This window comes from Macrobrachium nipponense, chromosome 8 (assembly GCF_015104395.2).
Source record: "Macrobrachium nipponense isolate FS-2020 chromosome 8, ASM1510439v2, whole genome shotgun sequence".
NCBI classification, from domain to species: Eukaryota; Metazoa; Arthropoda; class Malacostraca; order Decapoda; family Palaemonidae; genus Macrobrachium; species Macrobrachium nipponense.
Genome location: NC_087203.1, coordinates 67,647,497 through 67,663,223, shown reverse-complemented (window position 1 = coordinate 67,663,223; position 15,727 = coordinate 67,647,497). Strand labels below are relative to the sequence as shown.

The 15,727-nt window shown below is 42.2% G+C and overlaps 1 long non-coding RNA gene across 1 annotated transcript; it reads right to left on the bottom strand.

Moving 5' to 3' along the window:
- Window positions 1-203: 203 nt before the first annotated feature.
- On the bottom strand, window positions 204-10,829 carry LOC135223278 (uncharacterized). The gene is made up of 2 exons (XR_010316456.1): window positions 10,459-10,829; window positions 204-382 (listed from the first exon to the last, which is right to left on the bottom strand). It is a non-coding gene; the product is annotated as an uncharacterized LOC135223278 (long non-coding RNA).
- Between the last annotated feature and the right edge of the window lie 4,898 nt (window positions 10,830-15,727).

Here is a 15,727-nt window from a genome sequence, read left to right as displayed (position 1 = left end):
TTAAGCTATGTACTATAATGTTATGTCAAATATGGGAAAAATGAGTCAATATTAAACTTAGTATAGTTTCCAAAACTGCATGTAAATATCTATCCTGTATCCTGACATGTCTTTAGTTTGTAGCTTATTGCACACATAGCCATGGTAAGTGTTTATAAATAATTCCTTCATCTGTATGGCACTGGTAATAATAATGGCATAACTTACTTCTTGTATGTTGGGCATATCTAGGAGTTCTCCAAAGACGTACACTTCAGGAGCTTCTAAAACTTGCTTCACAAGTTGCACTGCTCCTGCTCCCTTTGCCTGCTTGGCAAGAAGTATGTACTGCTCAGCAGGATTACTTTGAGATGATTTATCACCCGTGTTTTTCATGTTAAGGCTGAAAAGGAAAATAAAGGGTAACATGTCTCATTTAACATTCCAAGTCTTAGCACTTCATGCAATCTCTTACCTATCTCTTGAGATAGATTCCAATTCTACCATACATCATTAACTGCCCTTGGTTCTTTAACTATTTGGAACATAGTAGAAAAATAAACTGTTCATAAGTTTCAAAAGAAACATGAAAATGAGGGGAGAGGCAAAAGTGGCTGAATCCCCACCCTATTTCTTGGCCTTCACATGCATCCTTTCTCAATGATTTCCAGGTCCTTCCTACTGGGGCTTGTTTACTCCAGCCTCTAGACACCACCTCTTCCTGCAACTTCCTAATCTTTAATATGATCTTTCTATTGTGACATTTTCTCCATAAGTATCGATGTTTCTGATGCAAAGAGTACAGATTTATCCAAGATACTGACATTTTTCTTAGTCATATGAATAACAGTTTCAAAATCCTGTATCCCTTTGATACCAGAAATTATCTGCCTTCTAAAATGCCTGCTCTTCCTGCACAACATGAAGTCTTCATAATAGTATTGTAATACTTACCTGAACACCTGAATTAGCTCTGGTCACTAACCAGCCCGAACTATATCCCCATAAATTTACCCATAAAGTAGATAGTTAACTGTCAGCAATACCACTGCTGCAGGCAAAATCTTGTCAAATGAGTTACCTAAGGTACCATGGAAACACTGCTGCAAATATCAGCCGACAGAGGCCGACATCCCCAATTGAGTCACTCAATATCAAAATTGAAGTGGGGAGGAGGGTGGGAATCATTCAGGTGTTCAGGTAAGTAGTATATTACAATACTATTAGTTTATTATGAAAACTTCATATTGTAATACACTACCTGAACACTTGAATTAGCCCAATAAACAAAATTTAATGGAGGTGGGATCACTCTAATTCAGCCCAACCTGTCAACGGAGCATAAGCAGGTAACTCATTATCAACCTACTATGTGTAAATGTGTGTGTCCTCACCTAGTTGTCTAACTCGGTAGGTGAGGATGCTTGCAGAGAGAGTACCCCAACATCAGTATGGTGTCTAAGGTACCATCTTAGCCAGAAGTGCCTCCCATGTGGTATTCTATACCTCTCATGTATGGAGGGGAAAAGTCAAACCTCCCATGTGGCTATCCAGTCTCTCACGTCTGGAGGAGAAGTTGAGTGTGCAGGACCTTCAAGTTCTTTACTGCTCACTGACACAGATGACTGTGGAGAAGTTGAAGATATTCCAACGTGACCATCGGGATCTGCCTAACCTCAAAGACCTAAAAAAAAAAAAAAAAAATATATATGCACTCAATATGAACCCTGACCAACAAAGACTCCTAAGTTCATTTAGACTACCACTGACTACCTAAACCCCTAACAGCCTAGCGATACAAAGCTAATTATAAAATTGAGATGGCCACAACAAAAGGTCCCAGTGAGTAATCCTTCTCTGAAGAAAACTGAATATCCGTAAGGTAGAACGTTGTGAAAACCGACACCAACTTCCAAGTAGCCACCTCCAAAATCACTGACACCAAAAAATTCCTCAAGAAAGCCGAAGTAGCTATCCCCGATATTATGCACCCTTGGACTCGAAGAAGAACTTGAAAGCTCCAAAAGCAATGTAGAACCATCCAGCAGTCCAATTATAACCTCTTGCAAGAAGACACTAATTGCATTTTTGGAAATAGAACAAGATGGTCACTAGGGAAAAACAAATAAGGTTCACAGACAAGGTAAAAGTTTCTCAGTACGTGACAAATAAACTTTGAGAGCTCAAACCGGACACAGTAGCATTTCAGATCTGTCACCTCCTGCAAAATCATCCAACGATGAAACTTAAAACAATCTGGGAAGAGGATACATTTCAGACTCGGACTTGGCAACCAATTCTGGCATGTAAGAAAGAAAAATATCCTGCCCTGAAAAAGATCCCGTCCTCGCCACTGCCTGAATCTCAGCCAGAGTAACTGAAAATAATACCTTCTTGGTTAGTTCTCTTAAGAATAATGACTCCAAAGGCTCAAAAAGATGAAGAGCTCACAGTCTAAAATCAGCCACAAAATCCGATGAGGGGGAACGAAGCGGAAAACTAGACGTTCTATTCTAAAAGATCTTAATAGATAGTGCAAAATTCTACTGGTCTAAAGCTCAGGCAGGTGAAATTAATGAATGAAAAAAAGGAAATATGCAACATATTGGCAGAAAGATATAAGAGAGAATTCACCCCTAGAATTGATAATGAAGATAATGATACAGAATTAAGGGATGAAAATAGTGAATATTTATCAGACATAGATTATAATGAAGCCAATATTGTGCAGCTATTAATGAAATTAAAAATGGAGCAGCAGCTGGGCCTGATGGTGTCCCTGCTATTTTTAAAGAAAGTAGTTCATTCTATCGCAAAGTCCCTTGCAATATTGTTAAGGCAAAGTGTTGATACAGGCAAGATTTATGATGAGCACAAAAGTGGATCAAGATTAGGGAGGCAAGTAATTATAGGCCTGTGAGTCTAACATCACATATTATGAAAGTATATGAGAGGGTAATGAAGAAAATATTATGAAACACTTATAAAAAATAATTTGTTAATAAAGGAGACATGGTTTTGTTACCCAGAAAAAGTACACAAACCCAACTGTTAGCCCCCTCCCACCGTGAGAACATAAATAAAAAATAAGAAAAACGGAAAAAAAGAAACAGATGTGGTTCATCCTGACTTTGCAAAAAGCTTTGACAAGGTAGACCATAATATATAGCTTAGCAAAGAAAATTAGAAAACATAATATAGTGGACAAAGTAGGAAGATGGATAAAAGAATTTTTACACAACAGAAAACAGATAGTTATTGCAAACGATAAGAAATCAGATGAAGCTAAGGTAATATTCGGTGTGCCACAAGGTATGGTGCTAGCTGCATTGCTGTTTGTTATTATGATTGCAGACATAGACAGTAATGTTAAGGACTCGGTAGTGAGTAGTTTCGCCGATGACACGAGAATAAGTAGAGAAATTACTTGTCATGAAGATAGGAACATGCTACAAAGAGACCTTAACAAAGAATATGAATGGGCAGAGGTAATAGGACGGTATTTAACTCTGATAAATTTGAATCAATAAATTATGGAGATAGAAAAGGAAAGTTATATGCATATAGGGGACCCAATAACAAAACAATCACTAATAAGGAAGCAGTTAAAGACCTTGGTGTGATGTTGAATAGGAACATGTTATGCAATGATCAAATAGCAATTGTATTGGCAAAATGCACTTTAAACAAGAAAAGCTGAACACATGATTATGCTTTATAAAACGTATGTTTGTAGTCCACTTGAATATTGCAATATGATATGGTACCCACACTATCAAAAGGATATTGCATAAACAGACAGTGTACAAAGGTCCTTTACAGCTAGAATTGAAGAAGTTAAGGATCTTGACTACTGGGAAAGAGTACAATTTTTAAAAATTATATAGTCTAGAAAGGAGAAGAGAACACTACATGATAATTAAGGCATGGAAACAGATAGAAGGAATTGCCAAAAACATCATGGAGCTAAAAATATCAGAAAGAGCAAGCAGGGGTACGTAGATTAAGTGCCCAAAACTATACTAGGAAAACTAAGGAGAGCACACAGGACATTAATCCACTACACACCAGCATCAATAATGCAGTGCCTATTCAATGCGTTGCCAGCTCATCTGAGGAATATATCACGAGTGAGCGTAGATGTGTTTAAGAATAAGCTCGACTAATACCTAAGCTGCATCCCAGACCATCCAAGATTGGAAGATGCAAAATATACCGGAAGATGCATTAGCAATTCTCTGGTAGACATTAGAGGTGCCTCACACTAAGGGACCTGGGGCAACCCAAACAAGATGTAAGGTCAGTAAGGTCTGGCACCGACTACAGTACATAGCCAACTTAGTCCAGTATAGTTTCCTAGTTAATCTTCTCAGACAGAAAGACAGTTGGTGAGCCACTGCCTTAGAGTCCCGAATGACGAGCTGCTCGCTGGCCAGTCTCCAGGCAGCCAGCTTCAGTACGCGGTTATAATGGAAGAAATGGAAATTAATCTGTCTGAGAAGATCTTTCCTCTCTGGAAGGAATACTAGAAATTTTGTCAACATGTCCATTCACCCCAGAGAACTTCCTGAGAGCGACTCCATGCGTTTGCTAGAACATTGAGCTTCCTCAACACAAATTGAGGGATAAGAGAAACCCCGTGTTCCTTGCACCAATGAAGAACTGTGCTACATTGTTTAAGACTTGCGATCTTGTTCCTCCCCCTTTCTTTAGACATGACGCAGCTGTAACATTGTTGCAAAAGAGAGCTATTACCCTGTTGCTTACTTGCTCCAGAAAGCAACTCAGAACCTCTTCTACTGCTCTCAACTCTCAGAAATTTATTGACTCCTCTCAATCCAGATCCTCCAACAGCCTCTGGCCTGAGATTCCTTTAAGGGTTGCAGCCCAACCCCAATCTGAGGCATTTGTATACACATGAACATTTGGAAGAGGGGAGTAACCAATCTTGCACCGCATGATGTTGTCTTCTGCACCACCACCAAATGAATGTACTTGCAGTCTTACAATCATCCCAGACCACTGCGTTATCTTCCCAAAAGTCCCAGCGATTCCTGAGACACACCTGCAGAGAACGCATCCGGAGACAAAACCCTGGAACTAGTAGCGAGAGGGAGGACACTCAGCCCAACAAGCTCTGCACAAACGCACTGGTTGAGCCCTGTCCAACAGGAATACCTCTAGATGACTTAGAACAACAAGAATCCATTCTCCTGTCGGGAAAACCCTCAAAAGACGTGTCTTAATCTCCATTCTCAAATAGGTCTTTACTTGCGCTGGTATTTGAGCATTTGTCCGAATTACTTCGAATTCCTAAGGTCTGACATGGGTTCATAAGAGAATCCTTGCCTGTAACACCCTGCCCACAGACGAAGCCTGAACCAACCAATCGTCGAGGTATCTCCTCATTCAAAATCCCCAACGATGAATTACGTCCAAAATAGAAGACATTACCCCTGTGAATTACTGAGGTGCTGTGGTCAGACCTAAGCAGAGGGCCTTGGACTGGAACGTTCCAGTTGGACCCAAAAAACGAAGGAACCTCTGAGATTCCTGATGAATCCGAACCTGGGGATACGCATCCTGGAGATCCCCATAAACCATCCAATTGTCTCTCCGAACTGACCACAGCATCGACTGCGAAGTTTCCATGTGCAACTTCATTGAAACTACAAGCCAGTGAGACCCGAAAGATCTATAATGGGTCTCCAAGATTCTCCTGCTTGCAGCCACAAAGATCCAGATGTAAAACCCAGGAGAAGGAAGAGCAGCTCTATTGCTCCCTTCTCCAAAATGGCTTGGATCTCCACAGCTAATGCTATCCCTTTGATGAATGATGGGGAAAAACTGGGAAGACAAACCTGGGAGCTGGACAGAGGAGGACGAGAATGAAACAGGACTCTGTACCACTTCCTTAAACCTTCCACTGCTGTGCCCCACTCCTTCCAGATGTTCCAAAAAAGGAGCAAGGCAATTTCCAACTGGTGCAGGCAAAGGGAATATCCCGTATATCCGAAAACCCATTTTGGAAGGTTTCGGACTAGAGGCAGAAGCCGAACCCTTAGCAGCAAAACGGACCTTCTCCGGCGATCTTACAGGGGACTTAGAACCCGATAGCTTAGCTGGAAATGGCATCCTGGATCCTTGAGCTTTCTTTAACCCTAGCCTGCTGCAACTCTATTACGGACGACGACGACACGAAATTGACCATCAAGGAAAAATTGTTCTCTCTAAAAAGACTGTTGCAGAGTGCAAAAGGCGCCCTCAACAGATCCCTCTTATAAATGCCCGGGTAGTGAGGCGGTAGATGATTTAAAAAGAAGTCTCTCCTCTTCTTGCCAAAGAATGTTGTACAGCTAGCCGAAATGTTAGCCTGATATGCCAACCCTATCGAAACCAAAGTGATGAGGTTGTCAAACAGTACATGATCAGAAGGAATATATCTATCTTGTTTAAGAAACCCCATCAACCCAGACAACATCCACATAGAGTGGTACAAGGCCTCAGGTTGGCTGCGAAAGGCGTCTTAGAAAATACAAGCCTCACGAGATGTAACTGCTACCAAACGATTCGACGAGGGCACCCGAGAGAGAAGAGCCTCAACAGATTCGTTGAGTGGAACTCTGACACCAGCAGAAGGGTTACCCACTACCCCATAGAACCCCATCCAATTAGGAACCAAGGTTGAACACAACATTTCAAACATTGCTTGATTTGGTTGGGTAGGTTCCTCAAGAGCCTAGACTGCAGATAGGAGAATGGATAAAGTCCACCATCCACTTATGTACTTGCTTTCATTCCCAGGATAAATAAAATCACATTTGGTACTGTTTCTCCTTCTTCAATAAAGCATTCTCTGCCAGACTGGTCCGACCAAACTGGAACAGGAAGAGAGACAGGCTGACCACCCGCAAGAGCTGCGCCCGAAACCTAGACCTCGCTACACCTGGATGCGCGAAACCCACACCTGACATACCTGACCGCATCATATCTGAGCCAACCGCACTCAGTTGCGCTAACCCTGTACCAACTAAAGACGATGACATAACTCCTGAGCTAGTTGCACTCGACTGCCCAAACCCCACACTATCCAGCAACAATGACTTAACACCTGGGCAACCATTGCCCACCCCTAAGAGCGGCGAGGCCGCAACACCCAATCCATCCAACCTCGGCTGAACCACCGCCACACTAGGACAGGTATCGAAGTCACATTGATTAAGGGAGGCGGAGGAAGTGCTCCTGGATAACCCAGAACCAAAGCGGAACCCACATTGAATACCTTAAAGGAGGAGCAAAAATAGCCGCAGGAAAGTTGAGAAAGAAGTAGAAGACAGAGAGAAAAAGGTAGAAGCCACACTCGGAGTAACCACCAGAGCACCTGCTAATGACATTGAACAGGTGGAGAACATACCAACTAGTACCATACTCAGAGGTGCATCTAAGGTTAAGCTACAAGCTGTGGAAACCAATGGGAACCAAAGAAGGAAAATAGTGAAAGGAGAGGCAGAGGACAGAAACGGTACTGATACACTCGAAGAAGGCATAGACAAATCGCCAACTGCCATAGCACCTGCAAGAAATACGGCGGACACATTACATCACAAACCCAGTAAAGGATGAATATATGAAGTTGCAGAAGATTCCGCAACCGCCTGTGAAACCTCTAGACAGAAGCCTGAGAAACTACAGAACCCGTGGAAGGTGTTAAAGAAGACAGCCCTGTCAAAGGTACACCTTCCCTCAACCCCGAAGAGAGATAGGGAGCCACCAAAACCCCAACACTACATGATTGAACCAATGAAAATTCTTTGCTCTTCTCAGTTAATGGCAAAGAAACAGGATGAGCGAGAGAAGACTCCAATGCAACCTCTGAAGAATGACCTGATAAAGAAGATTGTGTAAAGACATTAGAAGTAGAAGAAGGTTTAGAAGAAATTGGGGGAAAGAAAAACTCAGATGCAGCAGAAGATGCCATAGTTTTTAGAGAAAGAAAATAGACCGACTCTGTTCTCCCTTAATAAACTTGACAACCATCAATAGCAAACTCAAAAAAATTCTTCAAGACATGATCATGAATATTGGAAAACCCTGCAACAAATCCATCGGATCTCCATTATATTGAGCCTAACTGAATGAGTTGAATATAAAATTTAGGCCAAAGGCCAAGCACTGGGACCTACGAGGTCATTCAGCGCTGAAATGGAAATTGCAGTAAAAGATTTGGAAGGTGTAACAGGAGGAAAACCTTGAAGTTGCACTACAAATCAGAGTTAGGAGAGGGTGAAAAGTAAGATGATGAGAGAATATAATAGGAGGTACAGTAAATAAAACCATAGATTTAGAAACTTTCTGTTACAAAGAACTCAAAACAGGAAATACTACCAAAGATGTATCCAAAGACGAAACCGTCACACTAAAAACGCAACAAAACCCGAACCCGAAGAAACCAGCTCCTACAAATTCTCTTCCTGAACATCAGCTAACCTATTATCTTAACTCGTCTGGGTTTTACCTAACTCTACATCAACATTAGAACTCACACCTTGAGAGGAAAGGGGGGGAATCTGCTGCCAACACTGCCTGCTCCGTGCCATTCTCCATGACCCCCACCACCCATTAGGAACAGGCAGGGGGCTGAAAAAGAACGATTAGAATCATTATACTTTATACTACACATATCTCTATTCTTAATTAAATTATTCATCAGGCTAGAAAATAAGGAAGGCATACTAGATGATAACAAGTCCTCTAACTTCTTGAATAACTCTAACGCTTCCTTGTCTACTGATTGTACCCCTGCCCCTGATCCTGATCTGCGGTTACTCTTCGAGGCTAACAATTTTCTGTGGTTCATATAATTCTCCATTTGATCGACTGATAAAGACATACACTCATCACATCTCTGACTGATATTACACTGAACCTTCCTACATAAAATTCAAAGAGAATGTCGGTCCTGTTTGAGGGTACTCATCCTACGCATGTAGGATGTGCAGAACCAATGAGCACCAACATTTCCAGCAGTAGAAGGCTCGATCATCGAAGCTGTACACGAAATGGAACAGCAGAGGCGTTTATTTTCTAACTTATCCATAGCAAGTCCAAAGTAACGATCCAAAGTCAAAATCGGGAGAGATATTCCAAAATCCAGTCAATAAAGCATAGATCGAGGAGCAAAGGCGTTAATAACAGGCGAAAGTCGTAATCTGATATCCAAAATTCAAAGACTTTAAATGGGGGTCAGGCTAAATGACAAAAGTTCGCCTGATGTGTTGCCAACGGTATCTCAGGTAACTCATTTGACAAGATTTACCTGCAGCATTGGTAGCACTGACAGTTAACTACCCCCTTGTGGGTAAATTTATGGGGATATAGTTCGAGCTGGTCAGTGCCAGGGCTAATTCAGGTGTTCAGGGAGTGTATTGCAATAGTTTTATTCATAACTTCTCTATCTTGTCTTACGTATTCCATGTGTTCAAATCACCTCCAACTTTTACCGTATTTGCCGGCGTATAAGACACACCCTTACTTCACAAGGATAATATTTTAAAGTGATTTTGCAAGGAAAAATTTTCAATTCTGTGCATATTGTGAGAGTATACTGGAATAAAGTATGAAATCATATGTAAATTTACACAAAATTTGAAGGAAACTCAATGAAATTTACCATAAAACAAAATTTTTGTTACTTTCGTAAGTTTGCTAAGGCAGTCCCCAGCTTATGACGGGTTCGGCTTACAACATTCCGAGGTTACGGCACTTTTCAATTGTATGCGTCAGAAATTATTTCCAGTTTTATTTTACGACCACATGTTGCAGAGTTACTACAGCACTTACGACGCCAATCTGGCCAAAAGAAATATGACTCCCAAAATACAAAATAGTCTATATTTGAAGGTTTTTTAGTTGAAAAATGCAATAAAAATGTAGTTTTTAATACACCCAAAGCATTAAGAGTAAGGTTTTCTTAGGATTTTTTACAATTTTCTGACTTACGACGTGTCTCAAGAACGGAACTCCCTTTGTAAGCTGGGGACTACCTGTATTTATAAAATATAGAAAGTTAGAGGAATTATGTCTGTTACCATAAACTTACGAAAAATTGCTTACGATATGTCAGCAGTTAGCTGTCAGCCATTTGCAATGAGTGATGTAAACAAAATCATAGTGTCGGCCTGGTGGCCTATAGCGGTAACATAACATAATTTATTATGGAAATTTCATTTAGTTTCCTTTAAAGGCGAGTGGAAGTTTACATATGATCTCATACTTTATTCCAGTAGCACAATTACTGTAATAATTAGGCTTGTTTTTCTATGTTTTATTATTAGCAACAATTTTTGTGCTTACCCACTAGGCCTAGCCTACAACGCTTGGTCTCCCATCCGTAATACAGCGTCACTGGACACAGGGAAGTTTTTTGGTACATTTTAAAATAACAAAAGTGTGTCTAATGCATATTGCAATTCTGCTTACCTCTGGTAAAACCTTCTGTTTCAGATATGAAGTACAGTTGAAAATGTCCCTACACCTGTATGAATGGCAGCATCCACATGGCAACCTCCAAACTGAGTCTTCCTTTACGTACTTCCCTTTTTGCTCACCAACCACTTGGTTTTGCTAATACTATATATTAATATCCAGTCACCTTATCCACCAAACTCTTCTGATTTTGTTGTGATCACAAGGTTATCTACACATGGAATACAATGGAATATATAATTTAGGCAAAGGCTGAGCACTAGGACTTATGAGGTCATTCAGCGAGGTCTATATCTACATCTGGAAGGTCAATGGCCCTCCATTTTCTTTATTCCTCAATTGCTTCCTCCACTACTGTAAGAAAAACCAAGGGACTGGCAATGATCATTGATAAACACAAATATTGACCGTAAATTCTTCTGATACATCTACCACTATCTTTGCTCTAAGTCAATTGTTGTTATGCGATAACAACGCATTTTCAATGGGGCTTTCCAGTGCCCTTCGCTTTTGTAATGCCCATCTAACTACTTCTCTTGGTGCTATCAAATACGTACTTATGGTGTTTTCTCAAGATCCATAAATATGATATTGTCATGATACAATAAAGTTTGTTCATACTTACCTGACAGATTTATATATAGCTGTATTCTCTGACGACCAACAGAATTTCGAAACTCCCGGCAAACGCAGTGGTCGGCTAGGTGGTTAGTACCCATTCCCGCCGCTGGGAGGCGGATACCAGGAACCATTCCCATTTTCTATTCAGATTTTCTCTACCACTGTCCCCTGAGGGGAGGTGGGTGGGTACTTGATTATATATATCTGTCAGGTAAGTATGAACAAACTTTATTGTATCATGACAATATCATTTTGTTCATGACACTTACCTGCCAGATCTATATATAGCTGAATCCCACCATTGGAGGTGGGAAGGGACAGAATAGAAGGATTTTGGAAACATTTCACATGCAGATGATTGACATCTTGGTTCCTTACCTGTTAGCATAGCTGACTTCGTGATTACTGTCACCCAAGCCTGCTTCTGCTTAACTAGAATTTCCAGCAAGGTAGTGACCTGTATAGCTGGATAGTTCTAGATGATCTGTCAACGGGAGCGTGACCACAATGTGACTAGACCATATTGAACCATACTGAAGACAATGAAGCATAATAAATACCACCTAACCTAGCCCAACTAAAGTTAGTCCCATAACTTTCAGGCTAATTAAAGGGAAGACCGCCTCAAACGGCCAACCCTACAACCATAAAAAAAACAAACCCATAATTAAAATCACACACATCCATTTTCTAAAGGATGGGGTTTTGTATTGCTTCTCGTACCCAATATGTATCCGCGGAAATGTATGGTCCAAGCGAGTAGCAATTCTCATATGTCGCCTTCACATCTCTGAGGTAGTGTGAAGCGAACACAGAGTTGCTTTGCCAAAATCCGTGTGGCACCCAGGATATCACTGAGTGCCATATTTTTCTGAAAGCCACCGAAGTAGCTACCGCTCTAACTTCGTGAGCATTAACTTTTAGCAGTTTAAGATCACCATCTGTGCAGGACGAATGAGCTTCCCTGATGGTGTTTCTCAAGAAGAACGCCAGTGCGTTCTTAGACATTGGTAATTCCGGCCTCTTGACCGAACACCACAGGATGTCTGACGGGCCTCTACATTGTTTGATCTTTTCCAGATAAAAATTGTTTGAGAGCTCTGACAGGGCACAAAACTCTCTCCGGCTCTCGTCAGATGAACTCTGATAATCCCTTGATATCGCTTTTAGGCCAGGGTTGGATGGGTTTTCGTTCTCAGCTAGAACGAGGGGCTCAGCGAACACACCGCATTGTGTTCTCTGAACCCACATGTTTACTCATAGCTTGGATTTCGCTAACCCTCTTAGCTGTTGCCAGAGCGGTTAGGAAAATAGCTTTCCTAGTTACATCTTTCAAAGAGGCAGCATGCATAGGCTCAAATGGGGGGCTGACATTAAAAACTTTAAGAGACAACATCCAAGTTCCATGAGGGAATCTTGTCTCGTGAACTTTTGAGGTTTCAAAGGACCTCAATAGATCGTGAAGATCCTTATCATTTGATAATCCAAGCCTCGTGTCGGGAAGACCGTTCACAGCATACTTTTGTAGCCTTTAATCGTTGACACTGAAAGTTTGTCTAATATTTTCTAAGATGTATGGTGGAGGAAATCAGCAAATCTGGCTCACAGAGGTCGTGGAGGAGGAAATATTTTCCCTTCTACACCCAACTTTTCTTAAAGACAGCCCACTTCGATTGGTAGACAGCTTGAGAAGATGTTCTTCTAGCGTTGGCAATAGCTCTTGCCACCGATCTGAAAAAACCTCTCGCTCTGGCCAACTTTTGGATAGTCTGAATGTAGTCAGACTCAGAGCGGAGAGGTTTCCGTGATACCTCTCAAAGTGGGGCTGTCTGAGTAGATCGATTTTTTCTGGAAGTGTCCTTGGGAAATCTACCAGAAATGACATGGCCTCTGTGAACCAGTCGCTTGCAGGCCAAAAGGGGGCGATCAAACGTCATTCCCTGCTCTTTCCGACGCCGCAAACTTCCTTATTACCTCTCCCAGGAGTTTGAATGGAGGAAAGGCGTAGAGATCCATCCCTTCCAATTCCAAAGCATGGCGTCTATTGCTATTGCTCCTGGGTCCAGAACCGAGAGCAGTAAATAGGAAGCCTCTTCGTTTTCGCTGTCGCAAAGAGGTCTACCAGTGGACGTCCCCAAAGTTTCCATAACTCTTTGCAAATCTCTGGATGGAGAGTCCATTCGTTTGGAAGCATTTGATGTTGACGGCTTAGGAGATCCGCACGAACGTTCTGCTGTCCTGAAACAAATCTCGTTAGAATCGTTATATTTCTTAAGCTTCGCCCGAAGTAAGATTTCCCTCGTTATCCATGACAGGGACCGAGATAAAAATTCCTCCCTGTTTTTTATATACGCGAGCGCCGTGGTGTTGTCTGAGTTGACTTGTACAATTCGTCCCAACAATCCTTGACTCGAAAGCATTGAACAGTGCCAAAAAACGAATCGCTTCTAGCTCCTTGAGGTTTATGTGCCAGGACCTCTCTTCTCTCTCCAGAGGCCTGACACCTCCTCCTCCCCCAGTGTTGCTCCCCAGCCCGTCATGGACGCGTCTGAGAACACACTAGGTCTGGGCTCAGAACTTTGAGGGACATCCCTTCCGATAGCTGACGGATCGGACACCACCACTTTCAAATGCTCTTTGATCGATTGAGGGATTCTCAAAAAATCTCGTCTAGGGTCTTTCTTGTTCTTCCAGTTGTCTGCTAGGAAAAACTGAAGCTGTCTGAGGTGCAGCCTTCCCAGAGAAACAAATTTCTCCAGCAAGGAAATGGTCCCCAGCAGACTCATCCATTCCCTCCGCCGAGCATATTTCCTTCTCTAAGAAGACCGATACTTTCTCTAAGCATTTTAGCTGACGTTCTATGGATGAAATGCTTGAAAACCACTGAATCCATTTGAATCCCCAGATCACACAATGGACTGTGTGGGAATCAGATGGGACTTCTCGAAGTTGACCCAGAAGGCCTAGGTTCCTTCGTCAGCTGTAATGTCATGTGTAGGTCCTCCAGGCACTTTCCTTTGACGTGGACCAGATCAAGCCAATCGTCTAAGCAGAGTGAGACTTATATTCGAGAGATGGAGCCATCTTGCTACATTTTGCATCAGAAGCGTGAATACATAGGGGCTGTACTCAGCCCGAAACAGAGAGCTCTGAATTGGAAGACCTGTCCTTTCAGAACGAATCTGAGGAACTTCCTGGACCGAGGGTGGATCGGAACATGGAAATAGGCGTCTTGGAGATCCAAGGACACCATCCAATCTCCTGGTCTCAGGGAAGCTAAAACAGACTGTGCATTTCCATCTTGAATTTTATTTTCCTTACAAAAAGATTCAGCCTGCTTACGTCTAGGACAGGTCTCCATCCTCCCGAGTGCTTCGGAACAAGGAAAAGACCTGTTGTAGAAGCCTGGAGAGTTCCATGATACAACTCTTTCTACTGCTCTCTTTTCCAACATTTGATCCAAAAGTCTAATAAGATCTTGTTGCTTCGAATCCTGATAAGAGGGCGAAGGTCTATTGGCTCTATGCTTAATGAAGGTTTCGATAGAAACGGGATCTTGTAATCTTTCTCGATCACTTCGAGTGACCAAGAGTTCGCCCCTCTTATCCTCCATGCTTCCGCGAAAAGAGCGAGTCTCGCCCCGACTGGTGCCTGGAGGGCCGAAAAGTCATTTCTTTCCCCTGGTGTTTGAGGGGGCTCTGCCCCTAGGGAAACTCCTCCCTCGAGCAGCAGCTCTTGAAGAGGCTCTTCCACGAAAGGGCTTATAATTCTTCCTAGTAGCTTGCGTGGTTCTTGAAGATATCTGATCAGTAGGACGTTTCGAAGACCGAGACAATAAGTCCTGCGTCGCTCGTTCTTGGAGATTTACTGACAAATCCTTTACCATTGATCGAGGAAAAAGATGAGCAGAAAAGGGAGCGAACAACAATTCTGCTTTTTGCGCAGGCGACACTGACTTAGCTGTGAAGCTACAGAAAAGTGCGCGTTTCTTCAGGACCTCCCGACGCAAAAATGTATGCCAGTTCGTCGGAGCCATCTCTTACTGCTCTGTCCATACATGACAAAATACTCGCTAAGTCCTCTAATGAAATAGAATCTGGGCTTCTAGACTGCACATCCAAGACGCCCAAACACCAATCTAGAAAGTTAAAAACTTCTAGAGTTTTGTAAAGGCCTTTGAGATGGTGATCTATCTCTGACATTGTCCAAGAAACTTTTGCTGATGCCAGGTAAGATCTTCTAGGTGCCTCCACTAAGTTGGCAAAATCCCCTTGTGCGGAAGCAGGGATTCTTAAACCTGCTTCCTCTTGTCTCATACCACTTCCCTGATCTTCCACTAAGCTTTGTGGGGGGAAGTGCAAAAGAAGTCTTGCCCTTTGTCTTTTTGGATTCCATCCAATCGTGGATTCTTTTAAAAGCCCTTTTAGTTGAGAGTGAGGTGGTCATTTTAACAAAATTTGGAGTCTTCCTTGCCTTTGAAGAGGTTAGTTGCGAAGGTGGAGAGAGAGGAACTGGAGCTCGAAACTTCTCGGGAAACAAATCTTTTAAAAGACGAGTTAAAGTCTTATAATCCACAGAGGATGAGGTTGTAGGATCCTCCTCCTCTTCTGAGACAGGCTCGCTTGACAATTTCTCTTCTAAT